Here is a 13,791-nt window from a genome sequence, read left to right as displayed (position 1 = left end):
ACAGAACAGGAGATAAACAGCTAATCAGAGCAAACACCTTGCTGAAAGGGCAGCAGCCATTAAATGGCCTATGCAACGTTGTTCTCTCCTGCCTCTGTGTTCCCCTGCCCAGGCTGTATGAGGCTGGCAAATGAGGCTCACGTATCTCATGTCTTGCTCACTTACATACTCTTCCCCTGGAGGTATGGCACTTAGCTAGCATGACTTCCAAGCCCTTCTCTCTCTGCAGGATGGTGGACCAACTTCACTCTCCAAGAGTCCACCCCTCTGTGGAATTCCTTCCCATCCGTGATAGGAAGACAACATTTTTCCCTTAGGATGACTTCTTTTAGCATTTCCACCTGTCTCAGTTCTCTTCCAAACACTTTTTAAGTATTCTCAGTCTCTAAAAGATCTCAGATTTTTTTGGATTCTGGGCCTTTCAGTGTCCTTCGAGAATATTATCACTCATCTTGCTATGTTGAAGTCAGTGACTATGCATCCACAACCTCAATTGTGTTGAGCCCAAGTTGTGGGGTTAGTATGCTGTGAGCAGGTCTGTTCTCAGGGAGATGCTGTCTTCCAAGCAGTATTAGCACCATCAGTTTTAGTCTACAAGCAAGAAGGTCTGCACAAACAGGCCCATCACTGAGAAGATCTGTCCCCACATCGGAGCAGACACCCTGTCAAACACTAAAGCCATTAGACCTGCTTCAGCTGCAGTCCCTCTGGCTCTTGCTAAGATGACCTCTCTCTTTATCACCTTCTAAACACTCAGTGGCTTCGCTTCTACAATCTGTCCCCTCCACAACTCACGGAGAGGTTTCCACCTTCATTACAGGAGCCTGCACATGCCACTGGTGATTTCCTCCAGAGCTTCTGGACAAGGAGGTGCTCCCCTGGGGATCATTTGCTCTGATCTGAAAGGGTCCTTTCAGCAAGCAAGGATAACAGGATGTGTCCCCTAAAAAAGTTGCTACTGACACAGGAATTTATCTCTAGGACATAATCAGTAAACTTTGGAGAAAAAAATACTCTCTTCGGGACTAAAACCATCAGCTTCTAAACTCCTCAGGAGGCTGTAGCACAGGGACACAATATAAGGGAAGAGAAATCAGTGCTGCAATTGCATTTCTACTTTGTAAGTCAAACAGGCATTGTCTTACGCAGCCTTTTTCCACTGTAAGTCAGCTTATGACAACGGTTTCTACCAACACCAGCCACGTGCTGGCAGAGGCCCTGTCTCTTGCTTGAAGATAAAGATTACAATAGCATCTGGGTGGAGGCCTGGGCGAGGAAATGCTTCCTACAGCATCTCTCGGGATGTTGTTCGGAGCCCCAGCAGGCATGCCTGAGGTGCCCAGGGACCGACGCTCCTGCTGGGATTTGCAACGCCCGACCACCGAGCACGCCAGCGGCCAGGTCTCATGTCTCAGGAAAGAGAAGAGCCCTTCCAGAGGCCGGTGGGTAACTCCACTCATGTTGGTTGCAGGGCTCTGCCACCGCACTGGCCGGCATGGGGCCACGGTGGGAAGCGGGTCTTATTGCTTCCATGTATAGTTGCAAAAAATGGAGATGCTGAAAGACTTTGCAAGGTCGTGGCCAGGAATAGAGGACTTGGTCCTGCTTCATGCTGAGCACTCTTTTTCTAAATCAGCCAAGTCCTTAAGTGTGTGAGTAGCCCTAATGAAATCAGCAGGATTACTCCTGTGCTTAAAGTTAAATGCATATATAAGTGCTTCGCTGGACCAGAGCCAGGACTCGGGGAGAAAATGCTGCGCCGCTCACTGGCATCCTGAGGGGCCCCATCCCTGAACCCCAGAGGTGGCCGTGGGTCTCCCGACAGAAGAAGCTCCATCACCAGATGCCAGATGCATCCAATGGCAGTGCCTCCCTTGAGCACAGCCATGTGAGGGCCTTGCAAAAGTTTGGGAACTCCCCAGTTAGAAGAGCTATAGGACCCCGTCACCTCCGTGCAAGCAAGTCTCACTGGTGCCTCCCGCCAAAATAAGTCACACTGCTGCCAGCAGATGGTGGCACGCCTGCCCTGGGTAGATGAGCGCTACCCCCCAGACTTCGCCGAAGTAAACTCTTTACGTATTGCTTGTCAGTCCTGCTGTCAGATATGTTCACAGTGCAGTGTATTCACATTTTTCCCTCCCTGACCCTCAACATCTCAATTTTCTGTCTGCCTTTGAAATCTTGGCTAATTAGGAGGCTACATGTTCCCTGTGAGACTGGCCTTTTGTGCAGAGTTTGTAATTAGAGTGACTGTGCAGTGCTCTATTAATTGCAAGAATTGTGATTTTTAGATTAATGAGTTAATTGCTAATATCTGCATACGACATTCCCTCAAGATGTATTACATTACAGTAAATAAACCTTGTGTCTGGAACGGCAGACATTAAAGGAAACTGCCGTGATTGGTTTGAATACTTTAGATAGCTAAAATAATATTTACTCAAAACACAATGTGTGTAAAACTGGATTTCAGAGCCTTTTCTTTCCCCCAGCCCCCCTCACTAGATAACATTTATATTTGATAGCTCGCAGACAGGAGCTGCCAGGATGCTGCTCTTCCCATAGAGGTCCTCCACCGCCTCCCCAGCCTGTCCTCCTGACACAGTCGAACCCTCCCCAGCTTCCACCGTGGGCCCTCCATCTCCAATTACACTTCGTATCTCATTTAGACTTTATCCCACATGCTGCATTCTGTCTTTGTTTCCTCCTAAAGGGGTGCTCCAGCAGCCTGCAGCAGTTGCTGTCATCCCTATATGCGTCCCCAGCCTGCAGCGCAGCAGCACGCAGGAGCCAGGGAAGAGCTGAAGCTGCAGAAGTTGCAACAGGATGGAGGGAATTATCCATATTTAAACTCCCAAGCCACTCCTGCTTAACTGTTGTGGAAAAATCCCATTGGAAATGTAACAGGCAGAGCTAGCCAAGACCTTGGTAACAGCTGAGTGATTTTCATCAGACAAGTAGCTGTTTGCTGAAAAGTGTAATTTTGGTACAGCTGAAACTAGTTGCAAATTCATCATGATTTCAGGAAATAGTCTCATGTAGAAGAAAAGCCCCAAATGAAAAAGTTTCACAGTTTTCCAGTTTGATATTTTCTAGATTAAGTGCCTCTTTTTGTTTTGAAAATGAAATTTCATTTAGATATTTATCTAAATTAAATAAAAACCTGCAGAGAATGAACGCAAATGCTGGTTTGCATGACACAAACCCTTCTGGGTTGGCTCAGAGTAGTTCTTTCCTTTTTGTACTGTTTATTTGTTTAAACAAAACCTAGGCTCTATCCGAAACAATTTCCCAGGATTTTAGTTTAGTCCGCAGGCTGAGTTATTCACATGAGTTATTCTCTTACTTGATAATGCATAGAGATAAAGGGAGGATGGGTTGATTCCAGTAACGAGCAACTTACTTTCTGCTTGGCTCCGTATCAATATCCAATATACTTCTTAGAGGCATAGAGAAAAGTTTATATGGAAATATGTCATTGCATTCATGCTTTTTAAAACTCCTGTTTGCTTGTGCTGCTGAAAGCCAATACAACTCAAGCGCTGAAGACTGCTCCCCCCCAGCTCCCCCTGCACACCTTCTTCCTGGCAAACTGTGTTACCTATCAATTTCCCAGGGAGACACGAAACACCAAAGGCAGCTACGCTACTCATACACACCTTTTTACATTTAAAAGTTCCACTTTTGTGCTGCTGGAGCATGAGGCTAATGTGGTAGAGACTAATTCCAATGAATACAGTCTCGTATTAATGGGTTCGGGTTGCGTTTGGCCTTGGGATGCTTTGAAGGGAAGCTCTTTCACCAGGCTGATACGGCATGCAATTTGGGCACTGTCCTTGAGCCTCATGTGCAAGCAGAGCTGAGAGTTGTTTTTACCACCATACATAAGTCACCAGGCTGCAGCCAGCCCCGGTAGCCACCCTAGAAGCTCTGGTGACCCTGAGGTGGGACGCGTGCGGGCTCTTACCGGGGAGAGGCAGCTGCCAGCTGCTGCCCGTGCTTGGCACAAGACACCTTCCAACGTGAGTGTGAAAGGGCACAGATGTCTTTTTGTTCTGAAAGGCACTGGGCATGGCTGGGCTGCTTTATGGCTCCTCTAGCAACAGTCATTCTGTCTTACCTGTTTTCTCATTTGCTGTGAAATGTCAGGACTGGATGGACAAGGAGGGCTGGATGTGGGGTGCTGGGGCCAAAATCTTCAGTGTTAGGTTTTGTGAAAAATTTGGCATTAAGGCCAATGGTGAGGCATCTGATAGGACTGATGCTCACTAGCTTCCTTGACAAGAATCACTCCAGACTTAGCCTCTATAGCTTTAGGTACCTGATTTTTACATAAGATGGTTCTTTACATGAATTAAAACTTCCTTCGAAAACAGCATTAATGACAATTGAAAATCCTCTTCACATGTCGAAGTATTTTAGATTTTATCATTTTGACCCTGGTTAGTCAAAACTTCAGACTGCTTTCCCAAGAAGAGCAGCTGTCCGTATTGCTACACATTTGTGCATATGGTCATGTAAAGACACATGCTTTAGAGAGAGGATTGCATGGTGGCTGGGCATTATTCTGGTTTGGGAGATCTGTCTGTACCTCAGATATCCACCCAAGTACTACTGTACCTCCCAGGACTCTTCATGGTCGATACTGTGTATGCCCTTACTAAAACCTTTGAGATACAAAGGTATTGTAGCAGAGGCCATACAAGTATGCAAGATGAAAAGAAGGACATGTCCCAGACAATGAAGGGTCCCAAACCAGACCACAGTCTATATACACATTTGGTACCTATGACATATTATCTCAGTGGTATTAACTCAAAAAGTCACCTTGGGATGTCCTGAGTCTCACCAGGTTCTCTGTCTCTGAACCACGTGGAAGCTGGACTCCAGGCACTTCAGACTCACTCTTGCATTGCCAATGTGTCAGACAACGTGTAAGCTATCGAGACACTCAAGACATCCTGGATCAATTCTTAGTACATTGAATCCATGAAAAACTTGTTGGCCAAGAAGGATGGAGCAGGTATGAAAGAGAATAGCAGAGAAGGAGTAGTTGACCAGCAACAGATCTCCCGTAGCAGCTGCCTCCGTTGTGCCAGCCCCTCCGCTCTACCTCTTGCCCACCTCCTCCAAGTGGCAACGATTTACATCAGATGCCTTCACTGGGTCCGGTTTTGCTCACCTGGGATGAGGCACCAGACACAAGCAGAAACTTGCTTCTTTTCCCCTAACATGAGTTCACTGAAATCTGGAAGTCCACCAAGGCTGTGACCATGCTAACGCTCTGAGTATCCTTGATAACCTTTTACAGATACGCATCTAGGGAAACAGCACTGCTTAGAAGCTGGCTGCATTTGCCCATCACCACTGAATACATAGTGCTTGTCAAAACATGATGTAGAAAAGTATCAGAAACATCTCTTACTGGAACCTCCCTAAAAGCAAGGCAGAAGAGCCTATGTACAAAAATGCAGGGTCCAGCAGAAGGTTGGTTGCATCACGTGTCTCCACAAAGATGCTGGAACAAACAGGAGCATGCATTCTGTCTCTGTCTTTTGGGAGATTTTTTTCCTGACCACAGATCCTGGGCATCAGGATTTCCTGGGGATTTAATGGCGAAGGTTGAAGGCATTTCTCTGATCGCCCTTTTCGGAAGTCTAATCAGGAAATAGGAACATAAGAGACCAGATTTTCTGTGCCTTTTATCTTTAAAGGACTGGATTTCTACAGCTTATTTATTGCCGACAAAAAAGTAAAAATGCTTACTTAGAAACTAAGAACTGGTCTTCACTGCAAAGGTCTGTTGCTTTAACATAATTTCTGTTAAAGCAGCAAAAATCCTTGTGGGGACACAATTCAATCGCTGAAAGAAATGCATATACCAGTGCAGCTTGTTCCAGTTCGGAAAGTAAAATAAGCAAGATGGTACAGGGCGTGTTTACACCGGTATAATTATATCACAGTAGGACTTCCAGTGTATAACTGTTTCAGTTTAAGAAAAAAAAAAAATCATCTCTCTAGCTATCACTGCTATAACTGTAGTACTTCAAGGTCCGTCCGTTAGCAAGATACGCTGGGACACACTGGTCAGAGGGAACAGTAGGAAGGCTCTGGCACTCTCAGAAGCTGGTCTTAATTTTTGCTTTTAGCTTAATTTTAGCTTTTAATTTTTTTTAAAAAAAAAAAAAAATCTTCTCTCTAGCTGTCACTGCTATAACTGTAGTACTGTTCTCGGGCGGACTGTCCTTTCAACACATGCAATCTGGCAGTGAGCAGCTTTTGGAAGTATTGTCTGAGATTTGGCTACGGTGCTTTGTTTTCCCATAAGCAATCCTTCCTTCAACATGAAGAGAAAGGGTGAGTGCAGGTAGCTTTGCTGCTTGTGCATGGGTGTAATCACTCCCAAATGCCCGATTGGCCTCCAAGACGATGTCCCTTCTTTAAATTCCCAGTTAGAGATGGTGGCAGTCCCTACTGGTGATTGTGTCCGTCGCAGGAGGCTGTGTTTGGTCGCTCTGGGTTATTTAGATTACAGTGGCAGGTACAAGGCTCATGCAGCTCAGACCCCTTTGTACTGTACCGGCACCATATAAACGCCTGGCAATCCACGGGCGCTGCCTTATCTGCATTTACCTTGCTCAGCCTTGAGCTGACACCACGCTTGCTACGTCTCTGGTGACCAGAGCGATTTAAGACACAATTGTACTATCAATGAAATGCAACTTTTGCCTTCCAGGCACTTAAATCCTTGGAGGACCTCGTTCAGGGCTGCACTGCTTCAGTTTTATGCCAGTAACTTCCTAATTAGCATAAAAACGAAACACCGGTGCTCTGGTGAATAGGAAGCTGGCCGGGGACGGGTGAAACCCAGCTTCTCCCTGACCTACCAAGGGACTTTGTGTGAGTCACTTCATCTCTTTTCCCCCGGTATTTCTTTTGACTCTTCAGACTGCAGGTGCTTTGGGACTGAGATGATCTTCCTAAGAGCAGTCAGTGTAAGAAGGACAAGGTCAGATCTGCTGTCTGGGCCAGCTCTAGTCCGCCTCGCCCCATCTCTTGTATCCAACAAGGGTTGCAATGGATGCTTCAGGACAAACTGAGAAACAGCAAATACCCTTCTAGCTTCCAGTAACCAGCAGCATGAGGATTCCCTGAACCCAGAGACCATGTCTAGATGGCCATGTGTAGTAACCACTGATGGATATGTAGCCCATGAATTTATTTCAGCCCCATTTAACCCACGATATAATTTGGCTCCACAGCATTTTGGGGGCAGGATGTTGCGCAATTTAATTTTCTACTACAAGAAAAGAGTCTCGCTTTTAAAACCTGATACCTAATTGTGATTCGATACATACTTCTGTTACAAGAATTAGTGAATACTTGTTCCCTATTCCCTTTCCTGTACCCTTCAGGTTTTTATAGACATGTGTCATACCCCCTTTGGCCAGCTCTTTTCCAGCCAGATCTCAGATGATGCCCCAGGCGCGACTGTAATTCAAACAGCAAGTGACAGCTAGAATAAGGTGCCGTGAGTTGGCTCCAGCCTGCCTACAATACAGTGCTGAGGAATACAAGCAAAACACGTTTCACTTCAACCACCAGTAATGGCCATGCAGGGCCATTACCAGTGTCCCAGCAAATGGCAGATTACCTGGAAGGCCCAGTTCACCCTTTCATTTTGTTACCAAACTCTTTTCTATTGACATTATAATGTTAAATCTCCCACTAATTGGTTTACAAAACAATAACAAATGTGGAACTAGAGATTGGGTGCTGTAGTATCCCCCATTAAGATATTAAAGTACGCTGAAAGTGCCGGCAATTGAAGCAAGCCAGCGTTTATGGGACGTGAATGTTGAGGAAGCCCACGGCAGATAAGGGGAAGGGAGCGGGAAGGACTCTGTGTGTCTTTATCTAATAACTATTTGTTTAGAAACACCTGGCACATACATCGAATTAGTGCATCCAAATGCCCTTCAAACTTTAAACCAGACAGATTGATTCAAGAACCTTTCATTAAACTTTCCTGGAAAGATTAAACATCAGCCATGTGTTATATCAGCAGAACAATTCTGTTCACGCGGTGATGACATTAAGATGTTTTATAGAAGGGGTATACAAATGCGTGTGCACTCTGTGACGCTTTTCTCCAGACTTGCTTAAGAATATAAACAAATAAAATGGGAAAAAATATACCCCAACAGTTCTGCATAATGATTTCACACACATGCTGGGGGAGGGGGGAAAGCAACAGGATTATCAAAAGAGAAATTTCTTGTATGCTTGCATCCTTTTGCTCATGTTTGCAAAGGGAAATGGATTTGAGAATTTCCCACCGATGTTGAATTCAGTGCCTGTAGTAGGGCAGAAGTAGTATGTATTGCCTCTTTCTAACCGTCAATTCAGTGCAAGAGTTCTCAGCATGTAGCTCCTTTTCTTTCTCAACGGGAATAAATTTGCCAAGAAGGGATAACACCAACATATTATGAAAAATATCAGCCGGTCCCTAAATTTGTGCGACTTTGTGAAAATCATTCAAAATCTATATTTAATTTAGTGTGAAGGAAGTATGATACCGAGACCATAGTTACATCACAAAACAACTGTTACTATTACGATCAATGTACTATTGAATTAAATTGGTTTATATATTGTATTAGAGTACCCCATGTGTTTTGCTGGTCTTACAACGCACTTGTTGCTGCAGTCGATGCCGGTGGAGGATTAACGTATTCTGATAACGTGTGCGGGTATCCCATTCCCTCCTGGCAGCCCCTCTGCAACCCCACGCTTTTCTCCCCAAGACAACCATGTCCCAGTATTTAACAGAGAAGTATTTAACACCACTGGAGTCTTTTCATCCACATATCCTGCAAAATGCAGCGTCATGGTTCTGGGATTGAAAATCTAGCGCTGTAACCTCTGCTGCACGGTGCACCGAAACAGTAATATATTAACACAAGGTCATAGCCTGACAAATGCTTTTAAGACGGCATAAGCCAGCGCTGCCATAAAACCAGCCCTGCACTCCCTGCCCCGGCTGCTCGTTCCCACCACGTGAGCCTCTCCCCGCGCAAGCACGTGTCTCATGCAGCTGAAGGCAGAACCAGGTTGGGGAACAGATCCAGCTGAAAATAAGCTTTTCCCCCCCCCCTGGGATTAGCGTTCAGCTGGATCCATTCCCTGATCCACTTCACCTTGCAGCTGCACAAATGCTCGTGCTGGCAGCGGGAGGAGGCAGCGCAGGCTGGGAGCACATGGCCGGGGCCCAGAGGAGCCAACTGCTTCTTGAGGCACTTGCAGCAGCAGCTGAGCACAAGGCTGCAGACCGGCTATTTTTTTAATAGGCTTGGTTTTCTTTCAAAATTAGAAAGAACTGAGTTTCTGCACAGACTGCAAGTAACCCACACCTTTCCAACTAAGAGCTCAAAGTACACCATAACCCCGCGGCAGGACATAACCCGGGATGTGCAAGTCCTCTGCCTGCAGAGCTGCTCCTGGAGGCAGAGGGCAGGGCAGGGCAGGCAGGGCAGGCAGGGCAGGACGGAAGAAGACGATTCGGGGTCTCAGAGCCCCTATAGAGCACACACGACCACCCATGTCAGTTGGGGATCAGAGCCTGGGGGACCTCAAATACCAAGGCAGCATCATTATAAGATAAGAAATGAGGACCACCTACCATAAGAAACCCACTTGAAATGCTCCCATGGAAGTGGAGAAGCAAAAATACTGAGAAGTAGTATTCCTGGCAACCTCCGAACTGAAAGCTGCCTTGATGGCTTCTTTTTTTCTATGACAAGCAAGATTCCCCATGCTTTTAAACCAGCAAAAAAAGACAAAACCATTCACCCTCCTTTCTCCGGGTTCCCACAGAGAACTTCTGGCATAAATGAGTCCTTTTCATTTACATTAAGTTAAATACTGTTACGGTATGAAACTCCAGGTCTGTAGCGCAAACCTTTTAAACATGTAAAAAATAATGTTACAGTAATTAAATACTAAAAACTAATCCTAAAATAGGGGGTGGGGAGTTGCTGATCTAATAAAGATCATACACTGCCTTTAGGAGCAATTTTTTTCTACCGGTGCAATCCTTCACACTGGATGACATCCTTACAGTAAATTATACAAAAAGTGATCTGAACCACCCTCTTAATGAACTTACTTTTACAGGATTGATACCAAATGCTGGATTGTTGACTTCCCACTAGAAGTAATTGTGCTCGATGGTGCTTGTATACCCGTGCCAGTCTGGTGTGAGATCGAAACTGTAAGAAAAACAACCTGTCTTCTAAATGCTTAGTTACAGAACAGTTTACCAAATATGTTTTGGAACAAATTAATCCCTGGTTTGCATCAGTTACAGCAGTGAAATGAAGGATGGGTTTCTCTTAATGCATTTTAAAGTTAAACTAGAGTACTAATATTAAAATCAGAGTACGCAGTAAAATAAACCAATTAATTTCTCCAGGCTCCAAATTTACACTCACAAAAATCTTTAAGGAAAATACCTTAATGTATTCATATTCCTGCTTATTGTACCTATATTATAGTCAGTTAAACCAAACTGTAGGCTTAAGTTTCTAGATCAAAAGAACTGGTAGAAAAAGAACATTTGCTGCCACCGATTTGTAAAAAAACATGAACACCTTCTTAAACATAGATGATTATTTTAATGAATATCTGTTATAAACTAGCCAACATACCTGTTCAAAACCAGTTACATTTTAAAAACTGGTAAAAAATAAATGGGATATTGACGTCGGTGCTGGATATGTGGCGTTACTCAACACAAATTTCATTTCTAATGATCAAACGTGGTCTCTGGCTCAGAAGGATCTAGGCAGGATTTGTGTCTGCCTGTTCCTACATAGCACTGAGTAAGTTGCACAAACACTTGGAGCAGTAAAATAACTGGTCTATTCTAGTCATCAGATACTCACTCTAAATCTGCAGCGAGAGATGCATGCGCTTAAATTTATGCACTGAGAGTCATCCAGCTGAAGTCACTCTGACTCCTCACGCTACATAAAAGCTATGCAGGAGCATCATTTTTGCAGGATCAAGGCCCATATTTGTATCTGCAAATCAACCTCTTTAAGAAAACCAGATTGTAAATTTTTTTTTTTTTTTTTTTTTTTTTTAGTTCCTTGCAAGGTCTTGAGAGGTACCAGTGTAGCAGGAGGTGCTGCACTCAGGCCGACGTGTCGCTGAAGTGTAGAGGGAAAGTGTGATTGTGCTCCCAGTTGATGGAGTGCCTCGTCTGACGTGCATTCAGCTGCTTGGAAGCCAGCATGTGGGTCAGGAAACAATGTTTGAACATCACCATTTTCCTGAATACACTGTTAATAGAAATCAAGTTATTCACAAGAAAAGCATGTAATCCCTTACTAAGAATAACTACAAATTCATGAAATGTAACTATTACAGACACAGGGGCTACAGACTTTCTGTTATATTTTAGTAAGTAGTTAAGCTGCAACACTGGACAGTGAGTACTGAAGTTAATTAGCAGCAGCAGGAAGGAGCATTATTTCAGCAAGCGAGGTGAACCCTGGCTGACAGGGAGACGGGGTGCCACCTAAACCTTGCACCCCAAACACCCAGTTCCCATATTGGAAGGACTCATAAGAAGTGCATTTTTTAAAGTTCATTTGGTTTCACAAAAAAATTATGCTGGGAGGGCTTGGTTCCTAAACAGTGCAAATAACTTTTCAGTACAGCTACCGATAGGTTAAAATAAATAGAAGAGAGGGAGAGGAACAACTTGATTTTGCTTTGCTTTGCAGTTTCAGGACTGTTCTTCTCCTAGCAGGGATTATCTGCACAACCACCCTCAATTATTCCTTAAGGATGGGAGCCTCAGTCTTTTAAAATATAGTTAGAGAAGGAGGAGATGTGGGGAATCTGGCCTTTTAGATAACAGCCTAGTGCCTGAAACATCTGTCCAGAAAGTGGATAAAATACAGAAATAATCCGGAAGAAAGAGGACAAAAGAGAGGTCTGCGCCCTGCCTGCCCGGGCAGTAGGACAGTCCTCTTCCTTCAGCTCTTATGTCTTTCCCTTGCCCCAAAACCGCTGCTCCCGAGCTCTGGGAAGCCAAAACAGCCCACTCCAAGCACGCGCTGAATTTTGCATAAACCAGTGAGAAACTGGAGGAGTTTAAGCTCCTTCAAGGTTGGGCAGCAGATGAATAGAAGTTTTGAAAGCTACAATTTGAAGTTAAAAACCTATCGTTTCAGGCCCCCCACCAAACCTACCGTGTATCTTCTTTCATAGCATCTAATTACAAAGGCTATTTCACACTTGATAAATGTTCAGTCGCAATCCAAATAGTTTGAAGAAAAATCCACGTGCCTGAGGATTGCCCCCTGCTAAACTTGAAGATGTTTGCTTCAGAGCTTTCTCCTTTACAGCCTGTAATCTAATTGCTCCGGTAATGAAATCATTATTTGTGTCTTTGGCCACAACGTATGTCACTCACTTTGTTTATATCAACATTATTTATTAGAAGCAATTACTGTTTTCCTGTCCCACACCCCCATACACTGCATATATAATGTTTAACAAAGCAAATTGGTGAAAGCAAAGAGTGATGGTGGTTGTGGTTTAAAAAAATCACCGCTGAAATGCCATGGGCAAGTCCTCAGTTGGTGCAAATTGCTGTTATTCATTGCGGCCCAAGTTCCATGTGCTAAGGAGCTGCCCATAATATTTTGACAGTTAGCAGTGTTGCTAATGATGAAAATCTAAGAAATCCTGATAATACGGAGACTGTGATTTTCACGGTGAGGTTTCCTGCAGGCAGGCAGGGTTTTCTCTTCGGAGGGACTTTTGCCAAAGGGAAGAGTGCAGAATAAGATGTGTCTTCCTGCTGAATGCTGCTAAAGTTTATCAAAATCAACTTGGAGGTGCCTGGCTGTTCCCCGCGTCATGCAGAGCCTGGGTATCACAGGGTGGCCATGGCTGTGGCCATCTTGGCATCTACACCCCAGGGAATGCCAGTGAGCTGAGGCTACGTGAGGCTTCAACTTCTGCGGGACAGAGGTAGTAGCTCTCGGCAGCAGGTGTTTGGAGGACAAATGATGGACACGGTGTAAACATTCAGCGAGGATCTAAAATGTGCCTATAAGAATCAAGATCTTTAGGCTCTTCACCATGTAATTTCGCCCACAAAAACTGAAGCTTGCTTATTAATTTTGATGAACAATTGATCCGGTTCAAGGGTTGTATTTGACTAGAAAAGGAATGTGCTTTTTCACAGGCTGATTGAGGAGCACGCGATATATATAATGCAGAAGGCTCGATGATTATACAACAAAAAGATGGGATCACCACCTGCCCACATTCTTGTGATAAGCAGATGAAGAACGTCTGTCAAAACATTAATTCCCAAATCTATGGGGGTAATGCAGAACACAAATACAAATAAATGCACATTGGAGTGCGCTCTCGTTATCTCGCATTCAGCTGAACGCCCCAGCGTGATTATACGATAGTCACATCAAATTGGGTGCTCGGCGGGGATGGATGTGTCAGCCCCTCTGTCTTTAAGATGTCAACAGCGCGGGCTCAGCACGCCTGGTGGCCTTTATTCCCCGGCCTCACAACATCAATTTCAAACCCTACGTGTGGTGTGCAGGGCGACAGGGCGAGGAGGGGTATGATTTAATAATTGCACAGTCAAGCAGACGGACGCGGCCAGGGATGACGGCGATACAAAGAGGCGCGGGGCGCAGGCCGGACTTCGGCACCGGATCCCACGGGGCTGCGATGGGTGGCCCCCCC

The sequence above is a fragment of the Aptenodytes forsteri genome, unplaced genomic scaffold, assembly GCF_000699145.1.
Source record: "Aptenodytes forsteri isolate BGI_AS27 unplaced genomic scaffold, ASM69914v1 Scaffold15, whole genome shotgun sequence".
Taxonomy (NCBI): Eukaryota; Metazoa; Chordata; class Aves; order Sphenisciformes; family Spheniscidae; genus Aptenodytes; species Aptenodytes forsteri.
The sequence above is the reverse complement of the archived record's forward strand: the minus strand, read 5'-3'. Positions refer to the sequence as shown.